The sequence below is a fragment of the Arachis stenosperma genome, chromosome 10 (assembly GCF_014773155.1).
Source record: "Arachis stenosperma cultivar V10309 chromosome 10, arast.V10309.gnm1.PFL2, whole genome shotgun sequence".
Lineage (NCBI taxonomy): Eukaryota > Viridiplantae > Streptophyta > Magnoliopsida > Fabales > Fabaceae > Arachis > Arachis stenosperma.
The window spans coordinates 63,773,841-63,787,794 of record NC_080386.1 but is presented as its reverse complement, the minus strand read 5'-3'; the positions used below and the strand labels follow the sequence as shown (position 1 = coordinate 63,787,794).

Below are 13,954 nucleotides of genomic sequence, written 5' to 3'. Positions count from 1 at the left end.
AAGTAAGTCCAATGGAATCTCTATGGTCTCATTTTGAGCCTCAGATTCCCATGGTTCCTCATTGAGGAACTCATTGGAGGTCAGTGCACGCCCATTGAGGTCTTCCTCAGTGGCGTTCACTTCCTCTCCTTCCTTTCCAAATTCGGCCATGTTTATGGCCTTGCACTCTCCTTTTGGATTTTCTTCTGTGTTGCTTGGGAGTGTACTTGGAGGGAGTTCAGTAACTTTCTTGCTCAGCTGTCCCACTTGTGCCTCCAAATTCCTAATGGAGGACCTTGTTTCAGTCATGAAATTTTGAGTGGTTTTGATTAGATCAGAGACCATGGTTGCTAAGTCAGAGGGGTTCTGCTTAGAATTCTCTGTCTGTTACTGAGAAGATGATGGAAAAGGCTTGCTATTGCTAAACCTGTTTCTTCCACTATTATTGTTGTTGAAACCTTGTTGAGGTCTCTCTTGATTCTTCCATGAGAAATTTGGGTGATTTCTCCATGAAGAATTATAGGTGTTTCCATAGGGTTCTCCTAGGTAATTCACCTCTTCCATTGAAGGGTTCTCAGGATCATAAGCTTCTTCTTCAGATGAAGCATCCTTAGTACTGCTTGGTGCATTTTGCATTCCAGACAGACTTTGAGAAATCAAATTGACTTGTTGAGTCAATATCTTATTCTGAGCCAAAATGGCATTCAGAGTATCAATCTCAAGAACTCCTTTCTTCTGATTAGTCCCATTGTTCACAGGATTGCTTTCAGAAGTGTACATGAATTGGTTATTTGCAACCATTTCAATTAGTTCTTGAGCTTCTATAGGCGTCTTCTTCAGATGAAGAGATCCTCCAGCAGAGCTATCCAAGGACATCTTAGATAGTTCAGAGAGACCATCATAGAAAATACCTATGATGCTCCATTCAGAAAGCATGTCAGAAGGACATTTTCTGATCAATTGTTTGTATCTTTCCCAAGCTTCATAGAGGGATTCTCCATCCTTCTGTCTGAAGGTTTGGACTTCCACTCTTAGCTTACTCAATTTTTGAGGTGGAAAGAACTTTGCCAAGAAGGCATTGACTAGCTTTTCCCAAGAGTCCAGACTTTCTTTAGGTTGAGAGTCCAACCATATTCTAGCTCTGTCTCTTACAGCAAAAGGGAATAGCATCAGTCTGTAGACCTCAGGGTCAACCCCATTAGTCTTGACTGTGTCACAGATTTGCAAGAACTCAGCTAAAAACTGATGAGGATCTTCCAATGGAAGTCCATGGAACTTGCAATTCTGTTGCATTAGAGAAACTAATTGAGGCTTAAGCTCAAAGTTGTTTGCTCCAATGGCAGGGATAGAGATGCTTCTCCCATAGAAGTCGGGAGTAGGTGCAGTAAAGTCACCCAGCACCTTCCTTGCATTGTTGGTATTGTTGTTGTTTTCGGCTGCCATAGGTTCTTCTTTTTTTGAAGAATTCGGTCAGGTCCTCAACAGAGAGTTGTGCCTTAGCTCCTCTTAGCTTTCGCTTCAAGGTCCTTTCAGGTTCAGGGTCAGCTTCAACAATAATGCCTTTGTCTCTGCTCCTGCTCATATGAAAGAGAAGAGAACAAGAAAATGTGGAATCCTCTATGTCACAGTATAGAGATTCCTTGAGGTGTCAGAGGAAAAGAAAAATAGAAGAAAGAAGAAGGAGAATTCGAACTTGATCAGATAGAGTTCGAATTGTGCATTAAGAAGGAGTGATACTCCATAAATAGAAGGATGTGAGAAGAGGGGAAGGAAATTTTCGAAAATTTAAAAATATTTTAAAAACATTTTTTTTTAAAAAAAATTATTGATAATTTTCGAAAACTCAAAGTGGAGAAGAAATCAAGTGATTTTTGAAAAAGATTTTGAAATTAGAAATCAAAAAGATTTGATTGAAAACTTATTTTGAAAAAGATGTGATTAAAAAGATATGATTGAAAAGTTATGGTTTTAAAAAGATGTGATTGAGAAGATATGATTTGAAAAATAATTTTAAAAAAAAAATTGATTTTAAAAATCAATGACTTGCCTAACAAGAAAAGATATGATTCAAACATTAAACCTTTCTCAACAAAAAAGGCAACAAACTTGAGATGTTCAATCAAATCATTAATTGTTAGCAAGTATCTTTGAAAAAGGAAAGAAATTGATTTTGAAAACATTTGATTGAAAAGATATGATTTGAAAAAGATTTGTTTTTGAAAAACTTTGAAAACTTGAAAAAAATTTGATTTTGAAAACAAAATCTTCCCCCTTGTGCCATCCTGGCGTTAAACGCCCAGAATGGTATCCATTCTGGCGTTTAACGCCCAAAATGCTACCTTTTTGGGCGTTAAACGCCCAACAAGGTACCCTGGCTGGCGTTTAAACGCCAGTCTGTCCTTCTTCACTGGGCGTTTTGAACGCCCAGCTTTTTCTGTGTAATTCCTCTGTTGCATGTTCTGAATCTTCAGTTCCCTGTACTATTGACTTGAAAATAGAACCAAGATCAAATAAACAAGGCATGCAAGACACCAAACTTAAATTTAGACACTAGACTCAAACAAGAAACATGCAATATTTTTGGTTTTTTTATGATTTTGTAATTTTTTTTGTGTTTTTTTTTTCGAAAATTAAATGGAAAAAGAAATTAAAAGGTATCAAAATTCTTAATGAGACTTCCTGGAATCAGTGCAATGCTAATCTAAGGCTCCGGTCCAGGAATTAGACATGGCTTCATAGCCAGCCAAGCCTTCAAAGAAAGCTTCGGTCCAAAACACTAGACATGGCCAATGGCCAGCCAAGCCTTAGCAGATCATTGCTCCAGTAGCAAGATTGATGGAAATCAACAAGCTATTGTGATGATCAGTTGAAACCTCGGTCCAATAAGATTAGACATGGCTTCTCAGCCAGCCAGATTTCAACAAATCACCATGAAACTCTAGAACTCATCTTCAAGAATTTCGAAAAAAATAAATACCTAATCTAAGCAACAAGATGAACCGTTAGTTGTCCATACACAAACAATCCCCGGCAACGGCGCCAAAAACTTGGTGCACGAAATTGTGATCACTACTTTTTAATACACAAAACAATCCCCGGTAATGGCTCCAAAGACTTGGTGCACAATACCATGGCATAAACACAACTTCGCACAACTAACCAGCAAGTGCACTGGGTCGTCCAAGTAATAAACCTTACGCGAGTAAGGGTCGATCCCACGGAGATTGTTGCTATGAAGCAAGCTATGGTCACCTTGTAAATCTTAGTCAGGCATACTCAAATGGGTATAGATGATGAATAAAACATAAAGATAAAGATAGAGATACTTATGTATATCATTGGTGGGAGCTTCAGATAAGCGTATGAAGATGCCTTCCCTTCCGTCTCTCTGCTTTCCTACTGTCTTCATCCAATCCTTCTTACTCCTTTCCATGGCAAGCTCATATAGGGTTTCACCGTTGTCAGTGGCTACCTCCCATCCTCTCAGTGAAAACGTTGCCTATGCTCTATCACAGCATGGGTAATCATCTGTCGGTTCTCGGTCAGGCCGGAATAAAATCCATTGATTCTTTTGCGTCTGTCACTAACGCCCCGCCTGCTAGGAGTTTGAAGCACGTCACAGTCATCCAATCATTGAATCCTACTCAGAATACCACAGACAAGGTTAGACCTTCCGGATTCTCTTGAATGCCGCCATCAGTTCTCGCCTATACCACGAAGACTCTGATCTCACGGAATGGTTGGCTCGTTTGTCAGGCGAGCACTCGGTTGTCAGGCAATCAACCATGCATCGTGTAATCAGGAATCCAAGAGATAAACACTAGAGCCTTGTTGCTTTGTAGAACAGAGTGGTTGTCAGTCACTTTGTTCATAAGTGAGAATGATGATGAGTGTCACGGATCATCACATTCATCAAGTTGAAGAACAAGTGATATCTTGGACAAAGAACAAGCGGAATTGAATAGAAGAACAATAGTAATTGCATTAATACTCGAGGTACAGCAGAGCTCCACACCTTAATCTATGGTGTGTAGAAACTCCACCGTTGAAAATACATAAGAACAAGGTCTAGGCATGGCCGAATGGCCAGCCTCTCAAAGTGATCAAAAGATCTAAAGAAAAAGGTTCCAAAGATCAGAAGATTTCTAATACAATAGTAAAAGGTCCTACTTATAGAAAACTAGTAGCCTAAGGTGTACAAAGATGAGTAAATGACATAAAAATCCACTTCCGGGCCCACTTGGTGTGTGCTTGGGCTGAGCATTGAAGCATTTTCGTGTAGAGACTCTCCTTGGAGTTAAACGTCAGCTTTTATGCCAGTTTGGGCGTTTAACTCCCATTTAGGTGCCAGTTCCGGCGTTTAACGCTGGAATTTCTGAGGGTGACTTTGAACGCCGGTTTGGGCCATCAAATCTTGGGCAAAGTATGGACTATCATATATTGCTGGAAAGCCCAGGATGTCTACTTTCCAACGCCGTTGAGAGCGCGCCAATTGGGCTTCTGTAGCTCCAGAAAATCCACTTCGAGTGCAAGAAGGTCAGAATCCAACAGCATCTGCAGTCCTTTTCAGTCTCTGAATCAGATTTTTGCTCAGGTCCCTCAATTTCAGCCAGAAAATACCTGAAATCACAGAAAAACACACAAACTCATAGTAAAATCCAGAAAAGTGAATTTTAACTAAAAACTAATAAAAATATACTAAGAACTCAACTAAAACTACCAAAAATATACTAAAAACAATGCCAAAAAGCGTACAAATTATCCGCTCATCATCTTCCAAGGATGATGAATTCATCCTTGTCCTCCCCAGTATCCAAGATTATAAAGTCTGCAAGGATGTAAAGTTCCTCAACCTTTACTAAGACATCCTCTACCAGACCATATGCCTTTTTCATTGACTTGTCTGTCATCTCTAGTGAAATTCTTGCATCTTGTACCTCAAAGATTCCCAGCTTCTCCATTACAGAGAGTGGCATGAGGTTTATGCTTGACCCTAGGTCATATAGAGCCTTCTCAAAGGTAATGGTGCCTACGGTGCAGGGAATCAGGAAGTGTCCGGGATCAGACAGCTTCTGAGGTAGTTTCTGTTGAACCCAGGCATTGAGTTGCTTGGTTAGCACTGGGGGTTCTTCCTCCAATGTCTCTGTTCCAAATAACTTACTCTTCCCTAGTTTCTTCTTCCTCATCAGAGGAGGATTGATCCTCATCATCCATAATTTGCAACAAGGCATTCAATGGAACTTCTATGGTCTCCTCATGAGCCTTAGTTGCCTTCAATTTTTCAATAGGGAAGTGTTTAGTGGGTGTTGAACGCCCAGCTACCCTATTACTGGCGTTCAACACCAGCTCTTTGGACGTTGAACACCCAGTAAGGACTTTCTTACTGGTGTTCAATGCCAGAGCTTCCCCTTTAGATTCAGCCTCAGCATCTACAGTGATGGCCTTGCACTCTTCTCTTGGGTTTACTTCAGTGCTACTTGGAAGAGTGTTAGGAGGGGTCTCAGAGATTCTCTTGCTTAGCTGACCAACTTGTACCTCCAGATTTCTGATGGAGGACCTAGTTTCTGTTATAAACCTGTGAATGGTCTTAGAGAGTTCAGAGACTATGGTTGCTAAGTCAGAAGCTTGGAAGTTGATGTGTGAGCATCTTCTTTGTCTTTTCCTTGAGAATTTGCACTTGAATTGCTAAGTTTAATCAAAATTTAATGTATTTTAGCCACTATGAATGCAACTTTGAGTTGTGTGCAAATCTGTTTATTTCAGATAGCATTTTAGACGAATTTCACAGAGTTTAAATTAAGGATAGAGAATGGAAAGAGTGAAGAATGCATGCTGCCTCCTCCACGTTGAACTTGAAGTTACTCAAGTTCAGCGCCAGCTTCAAGAAGTTCCAAGGGAATTTGCTCTGCCTCATTCACGCTGAAATTGAGCTTTCTCAAGTCTAGCACCAGCCCGACGCACCAAAGGAAGTTACACACACCACTCCATGATGAACTTATGTTAATCGAAGTTCAGCGTGGATTCAAGGAAAACAAAGGAAACACACTGCCTCATCCACGCTAAACTTGAGAATTTCCAAGTTCAGCGTGGACCTTAATGAATCAAGTGGTCCCCAATTCGTCCAAAGGCTGCACGGATCAATTTAAAATAATTTTGATTTAAACTTTTATTTTATTTATAATTAGGAAAAGATATTATTTAGTTTAGGAATTATATTTTACATTAATTAGAAATAGATATAAAAGGAAAAAGAATCAGCCCATCGGGCTCTTCTCTTCTCTTCTACCTTATTCCGTAATTTACATTTTTAACCTGAGTCCTAGTTTTTCTCCGTAAAACATGAGCAACTAAACCTCCACTGTTAAGGTTAGGAGCTCTGTCTATTGTATAGATTGATACTATTCTTTTTCTATTTTAATTCATGTACTGATTTATATTCAAGAATTATTTTCATTCTTTATCTTATGAATTTGGGTGGAACGGAAGTATGACCCTTGTTCTAATTGAGTTCTTGTATAACTTGGAAAAGCTCTTTACTTGAACAACAGCTTGAAAATAATTTCTCTTAAACTTCTAATTATCTTGACTTAACGGGATACGTGACATATAATCCTCTTATATTTTGGTAATTAGGGTTTTTGTGGCATATAACTAGAATTGAACTTCACCCTCTAATTGGAATTAAGTGACCAAGGAATTGGCGGTTGATGAATTTTATAGGAGACTAAAAGGGTCTAAGGAATTAGGGCTTAGTCACATACAGTTTGTCATGAATTAAATCTTGCATGATTAAATTAGTCAGTAAGTGGTGGACGAAAATGTGATCACCAAAAAGTTGGTCTCTTTATACTTGTATGAAATTTAAATATTGGCTCTATTGGAATTTATGATCACAACTCCATTCAACTAACCAGCAAGTGCACTGGGTCGTCCAAGTAATACCTTACGTGAGTAAGGGTCGATCCCACGGAGATTGTTGGTATGAAGCAAGCTATGGTCACCTTGTAAATCTCAGTTAGGCGGATTAAATTGGTTTATGATAAGTTTGAAAATTAATAATAAATAATAAAAAGAAAATAAAATAGGATAGAAATACTTATGTAAATCAATAGTGGGAATTTCAGATAGGCGTATGGAGATGCTGTGCTCCTCTTGTATTTCTACTTTCTTATTACATTCATTCAATCCTTCTTACTCCTTTCCATGGCAAGTTGTATGTAGGGCATCACCGTTGTCAATGGCTACATCCCATCCTCTCAGTGAAAATGGTCCTATGCTCTGTCACAGCACGGCTAATCATCTGTCGGTTCTCAATCAGGTTGGAATAGAATCCCTTGATTCTTTTGCGTCTGTCACTAACGCCCAGCCTTCAGGAGTTTGAAGCTCGTCACAGTCATTCAATACCGGAATCCTACTCGGAATACCACGGACAAGGTTAGACTTTCCGGATTCCCGGAATCCTACTCGGAATACCACAGACAAGGTTAGACTTTCCGGATTCCCATGAATGCTGCCATCTATCTAGCTTATACCACAAAGATTCTGTTGGGGAATCTAAGAGATATGCGCCCGGCCTAAGGTAGAACGAAAGTGGTTGTCAGTCACGCGCGTTCATAGGTGAGAATGATGATGAGTGTCACGGATCATCACATTCATCAAGTTGAAGTGCAACGTATATCTTGGAATAAGAATAAAAGAGAATTGAATAAAAAGTAATAGTAATTGTATTGAAACTTGAGGTACAGCAGAGCTCCACACCCTTAATCTATGGTGTGTAGAAACTCCACCGTTGAAAACACATAAGTGAAAGGTTCAGGCATGGTCGAATGGCCACCCCCATGGTCTAAGGACTAGGCGTCCAGAGATATCTAATACACTAGTAAAAAGTCTTATTTATAATAAACTAGCTACTAGGGTTTACAAGAGTAAGTAATTGATGCATAAATCCACTTCTAGGGCCCACTTGGTGTATGTTTGGGCTGAGCTTGATCTATCCACGAGCTGAGGCTTTTATTGGAGTTGAACGCCGAGTTATAGCGTGTTTCTGGCGTTCAACTCCGGGTCGTGACGTGTTTCTGGCGTTTGACTCCAGACAGCAGCATGTACTTGGCATTGAGCGCCACTTTACGTCGTCAATTCCCGAATAAAGTATGAACTATTATATATTGCTGGAAAGCCCTGGATGTCTAATTTCCAACGCCGTTGAGAGCGCGCCATTTGGAGTTCTGTAGCTCCAGAAAATTAATTTTGAGTGCAGGGAGGTCAGAATCCAACAGCATCAGCAGTCCTTTTGTCAGCCTTTTTCAGAGTTTTGCTCAAGTCCCTCAATTTCAGCCAGAAAATACCTGAAATTATAGAAAAACACACAAACTCATAGTAAAATCTAGAAATGTGAATTTAGCATAAAAACTAATGAAAACATCCCTAAAAGTAGCTTGAACTTACTAAAAACTAACTAAAAACAATGCCAAAAAGCGTATAAATTATCCGCTCATCACAACACCAAACTTAAATTGTTGCTTGTCCCCAAGCAACTGAAAATCAAATAGGATAAAAAGAAGAGAATATACTATAAATTTGGAATATCAATGAATATTAGTTGATGAGCAGATAATTTATACGCTTTTTGGCATTATTTTTAGTATGTTTTTATTAATTTTAGTTGAGTTCTTAGTATATTTTTATTAGTTTTTAGTTAAAATTCACTTTTCTGGACTTTACTATGAGTTTGTGTGTTTTTCTGTGATTTCAGGTATTTTCTGGCTGAAATTGAGGGACCTGAGCAAAAATCTGATTCAGAGACTGAAAAGGACTGCAGATGCTGTTGGATTCTGACCTCCCTGCACTCGAAGTGGATTTTCTGGAGCTACAGAAGCCCAATTGGCGCGCTCTCAACGGCGTTGGAAAGTAGACATCCTGGGCTTTCCAGAAATATATGATAGTCCATACTTTGCCCAAGATTTGATGGCCCAAACTGGCGTTCAAAGTCACCCTCAGAATTCCCAGCGTTAAACGCCGGAACTGGCACCAAAATGGGAGTTAAACGCCCAAACTGGCACAAAAGCTGGCGTTTAACTCCAAGAAGAGTCTCTACACGAAAAATGCTTCATTGCTCAGCCCAAGCACACACTAAGTGGGCCCGGAAGTGGATTTTTATGTCATTTGCTCATCTTTGTAATCCTTAGACTACTAGTTTCCTATAAGTAGGACCTTTTACTATTGAATTTTCATCTTTAAACATCTAGTTCTTAGATCATTTGGGGGCTGGCCATTCGGCCATGCCTAGACCTTGTTCTTATGTATTTTCAACGGTGGAGTTTCTACACACCATAGATTAAGGTGTGGAGCTCTGCTGTACCTCGAGTATTAATGCAATTTCTATTGTTCTTCTATTCAATTCCGCTTGTTCTTTGTCCAAGATATCACTTGTTCTTCAACTTGATGAATGTGATGATCCGTGACACTCATCATCATTCTCACCTATGAACGTGTGACTGACAACCACCTCCGTTTTACCTTAGATTGGGTGAATATCTCTTGGATTCCTGATACTCGATGCATGGTTGATCGCCTGACAACCGAGTGCTCGCCTGACAAACGAGCCAGCCATTCCGTGAGATCAGAGTCTTCGTGGTATAGGCAAGAACTGATGGCGGCATTCAAGAGAATCCGGAAGGTCTAACCTTGTCTGTGGTATTCTGAGTAGGATTCAATGATTGAATGACTGTGACGTGCTTCAAACTCCTGAGGGTGGGGCGTTAGTGACAGACGCAAAAGAATCACTGGATTCTATTCCGGCCTGATCGAGAACCGACAGATGGATAGTCGTGCCGTGACAGGGTGCGTTGAACATTTCCACTGAGGGGATGGGAGGTAGCCACTGACAACGGTGAAACCCTTGCATAAGCTTGCCATGGAAAGGAGTAAGAAGGATTGGATGAAGACAGTAGGAAAGCAGAGAGACGGAAGGGAAAGCATCTTCATACGCTTATATGAAGCTCTCACCAATGATATACATAAGTATCTCTATCTTTATCTTTATGTTTTATTCATATATCATCTATACCCATTTGAGTCCGCCTGACTAAGATTTACAAGGTGACCATAGCTTGCTTCATACCAACAATCTCCGTGGGATCGACCCTTACTCGCGTAAGGTTTATTACTTGGACAACCCAGTGCACTTGCTGGTTAGTTGTGCAAAGTTGTGTTTATGCCATGGTATTGAGCACCAAGTCTTTGGGGCCATTACTAGGGATTATTTGAGTTGTGAAAAGTAGTGATCACAATTTCGCACACCAAGTTTTTGGCGCCGTTGCCGGGGATTGTTCGAGTATGGACAACTGACGGTTCATCTTGTTGCTTAGATTAGGTATTTTTTTCTTCAGAGTTCTTAAGAATGAATTCTAGTGTTTCAAGGTGATGTTCTTATCATCACCAAAGCTGATTGATCTTCATCAATTTAGCTCTTGAATGCAATGTTCTGCTGAAGCTTGGCTAGCCATGTCTAATTCCTTTAGACTGTAGCTTTAGACTAACATTGCATGATTCCTGGAATTCTCATTAAGAATTTTGATATTTTTATTTTCTTTTCCATTTAATTTTCGAAAAAAAATACCAAAAAAAAATTACAAAATCATAAAAATCAAAAATATTGTATGTTTCTTGTTTGAGTCTAGTGTCTCATGTTAAGTTTGGTGTCAATTGCATGTTTATGTTCTTCTTGCATTCATTCATGTGTCTTCATTAATCTTCAAGTTGTTCTTGTTGATTTCCATGCTCTGATCTTTAAATTCTCTTGACTTGAGTGTTTTGTTGTTTTCCATATGCATTCTCATTTTGTTAGTGTCAGTAGTATACAAACTGCTAAGTTTGGTGTCTTGCATGCATTGTTATTTGATTTTAGTTGCATTTTGATTATTCCTCATTATTAAAAAAAATCCAAAAATATTTTTTAATTTGTGTCTTTTCAAGTCAATAATACAGAGAATTGAAGATTTAGAACATACTGCAGAGGAATTACACAGAAAAAGCTGGGCGTTCAAAACGCCCAGTGAAGAAGGACAGACTGGCGTTTAAACGCCAGCCAGGGTGCCTGGTTGGGCGTTTAACGCCCAAAAAGGTAGTGCATTGGGCGTTAAACGCCAGAATGTGCACCATTCTGGGCGTTTAACGCCAAGATGGCACAAGAGGGAAGATTCTGTTTTCAATGCAAATTTTTTTCAAGTTTTCAAAGTTTTTCAAAATCAAATCTTTTTCAAATCATATCTTTTCAATCAAATCTTTTTCAAAATCAATTTCTTTCCTTTTTCAAAGATACTTGCTAATAATTAATGATTTGATTGAACATTTCAAGTATGTTGCCTTTTCTGTTGAGAAAGGTCTAATGTTTGAATCATATCTTTTCTTGTTAGGCAAGTCATTAATTTTCAAAATCAAATCTTTTTAAATGTTTTTCAAATCATATCTTCTCAATCACATCTTTTAAAAACCAATCATATCTTCTCAACTACATCTTTTTCAAAATAGTTTTCAATCAAATCTTTTTAATTTCTAATTTCAAAATCTTTTTCAAAAATCACTTTACTTCTTTCCCACTTTTGTTTTCGAAAATCAATTAGTGTTTTTCAAAATGTTTTCAAAATCTTTTACTTAATTTTCGAAAATTACTTCCCTTCTTCTCACATCCTTTTATTTATGGACTAACACTATTCCTTAATGCAAAATTCGAACTCCATCTTCTTTGATAAGTTCGAATTTTCTACTTCTGCCTTCTATTTTTCTTTTCCTCTGACACCTCAAGAAATCTCTATACTGTGACATAGAGGATTTCATATTTTCTTGTTCTCTTCTCTTTCATATGAGCAGGAACAAAGACAAAGGCATTCTTGTTGAAGCTGACCCTGAACCTGAAAGGACCTTGAAGCGAAAGCTAAGAGAAGCTAAGGCACAACTCTCTGTAGAGGACCTAACAGAAATCTTCAAAGAAGAATAACCCATGGCAGCCGAAAACAATAACAATGCCAACAATGCAAGGAAGGTGCTGGGTGACTTTACTGCACCTACTCCCGACTTCTATGGGAGAAGCATCTCTATCCCTGCCATTGGAGCAAACAACTTTGAGCTTAAGCCTCAATTAGTTTCTCTAATGCAACAGAATTGCAAGTTCCATGGACTTCCATTGGAAGATCCTCATCAGTTCTTAGCTGAATTCTTGCAAATCTGTGACACTGTCAAGACTAATGGGGTTGACCCTGAGGTCTGCAGACTTATGCTATTCCCTTTTGCTACAAGAGACAGAGCTAGGACATGGTTGGACTCACAACCTAAAGAAAGCCTGGACTCATGGGAAAAGCTAGTCAATGCCTTCTTGGCAAAGTTCTTTCCACCTAAAAAATTGAGTAAGCTTAGAGTGGAAGTCCAAACCTTCAGACAGAAGGATGGAGAATCCCTCTATGAAGCTTGGGAAAGATACAAACAATTGATCAGAAAATGTCCTTCTGACATGCTTTCTGAATGGAGCATCATAGGTATTTTCTATGATGGTCTCTCTGAACTATCCAAGATGTCTTTAGATAGCTCTGCTGGAGGATCTCTTCATCTAAAGAAGACGCCTACAGAAGCTCAAGAACTAATTGAAATGGTTGCAAATAACCAATTCATGTACACTTCTGAAAGGAATCCTATGAACAATGGGACAAATCAGAAGAAAGGAGTTCTTGAGATTGATACTCTGAATGCCATTCTGGCTCAGAACAAGATATTGACTCAACAAGTCAATTTGATTTCTCAAAGTCTGTCTGGAATGCAAAATGCACCAGGTAGTACTAAGGATGCTTCATCTGAAGAAGAAGCTTATGATCCTGAGAACCCTTCAATGGAAGAGGTGAATTACATGGGAGAACCCTATGGAAACACCTATAATTCTTTATGGAGAAATCATTCTAATTTCTCATGGAAGAATCAAGAGAGACCTCAACAAGGTTTCAATAACAATAATGGTGGAAGAAACAGGTTTAGCAATGGCAAGCCTTTTCCATCATCTTCTCAGCAACAGACAGAGAATTCTAAGCAGAACCACTCTGACTTAGCAACCATGGTCTCTGATCTAATCAAAACCACTCAAAGTTTCATGACTGAAACAAGGTCCTCCATTAGGAATTTGGAGGCACAAGTGGGATAGCTGAGCAAGAAAGTTACTGAATTCCCTCCTAGTACTCTCCCAAGCAACACAGAAGAAAATCCAAAAGGAGAGTGCAAGGCCATCAACATGGCCGAATGTGGAGAGGAGGGAGAGGCAGTGAACGCCACTGAGGAAGACCTCAATGGGCGTGCACTGACCTTCACTGAGTTCCCCAATGAGGAACCATGGGAATCTGAGGCTCAAAATGAGACCATAGAGATTCCATTGGACTTACTTCTGCCTTTCATGAGCTCTGATGAGTATTCCTCCTCTGAAGAGGATGAGTATGTCACTGAAGAGCAAGTTGCTAAATACCTTGGAGCAATCATGAAGCTAAATGACAAGTTATTTGGTAATGAGACTTGGGAAAATGAACCTCCTTTGCTCACCAAAGAATTGGATGACTTGTCTAGGCAGAGATTACCTCAAAAGAGACAAGATCCTGGGAAGTTTTCAATACCTTGTACCTTAGGCACCATGACCTTCAAGAAAGGCTCTGTGTGACTTAGGGTCAAGTGTAAACCTCATGCCTCTCTCTGTAATGGAGAAGCTAGGGATCTTTAAGGTACAAGCTACAAGAATCTCACTAGAGATGGCAGACAATTCAAAGAAACAAGCTTATGGACTTGTAGAGGATGTTTTGGTGAAGATTGAAGACTATTACATCCCTGCTGATTTCATAGTCCTAGAGACTGGGAAGTGCATGGATGCATCCATCATCCTTGGCAGACCCTTCCTAGCCACAGCAAAGGCTGTGATTGATGTGGACAGAGGTGAATTGATCATTCAAGT

General features: G+C 39.3%; 2 non-coding genes across 2 annotated transcripts; one reads left to right on the top strand and one right to left on the bottom strand.

Annotated features, from left to right (window-relative positions):
* The first annotated feature begins 909 nt into the window (after window positions 1-909).
* On the top strand, window positions 910-1,017 carry LOC130958233 (small nucleolar RNA R71). The gene has a single exon (XR_009077365.1). It is a non-coding gene; the product is annotated as a small nucleolar RNA R71 (small nucleolar RNA).
* An 11,365-nt stretch (window positions 1,018-12,382) lies between these two features.
* LOC130959578 (small nucleolar RNA R71) lies at window positions 12,383-12,490 on the bottom strand. The gene has a single exon (XR_009078650.1). It is a non-coding gene; the product is annotated as a small nucleolar RNA R71 (small nucleolar RNA).
* Between the last annotated feature and the right edge of the window lie 1,464 nt (window positions 12,491-13,954).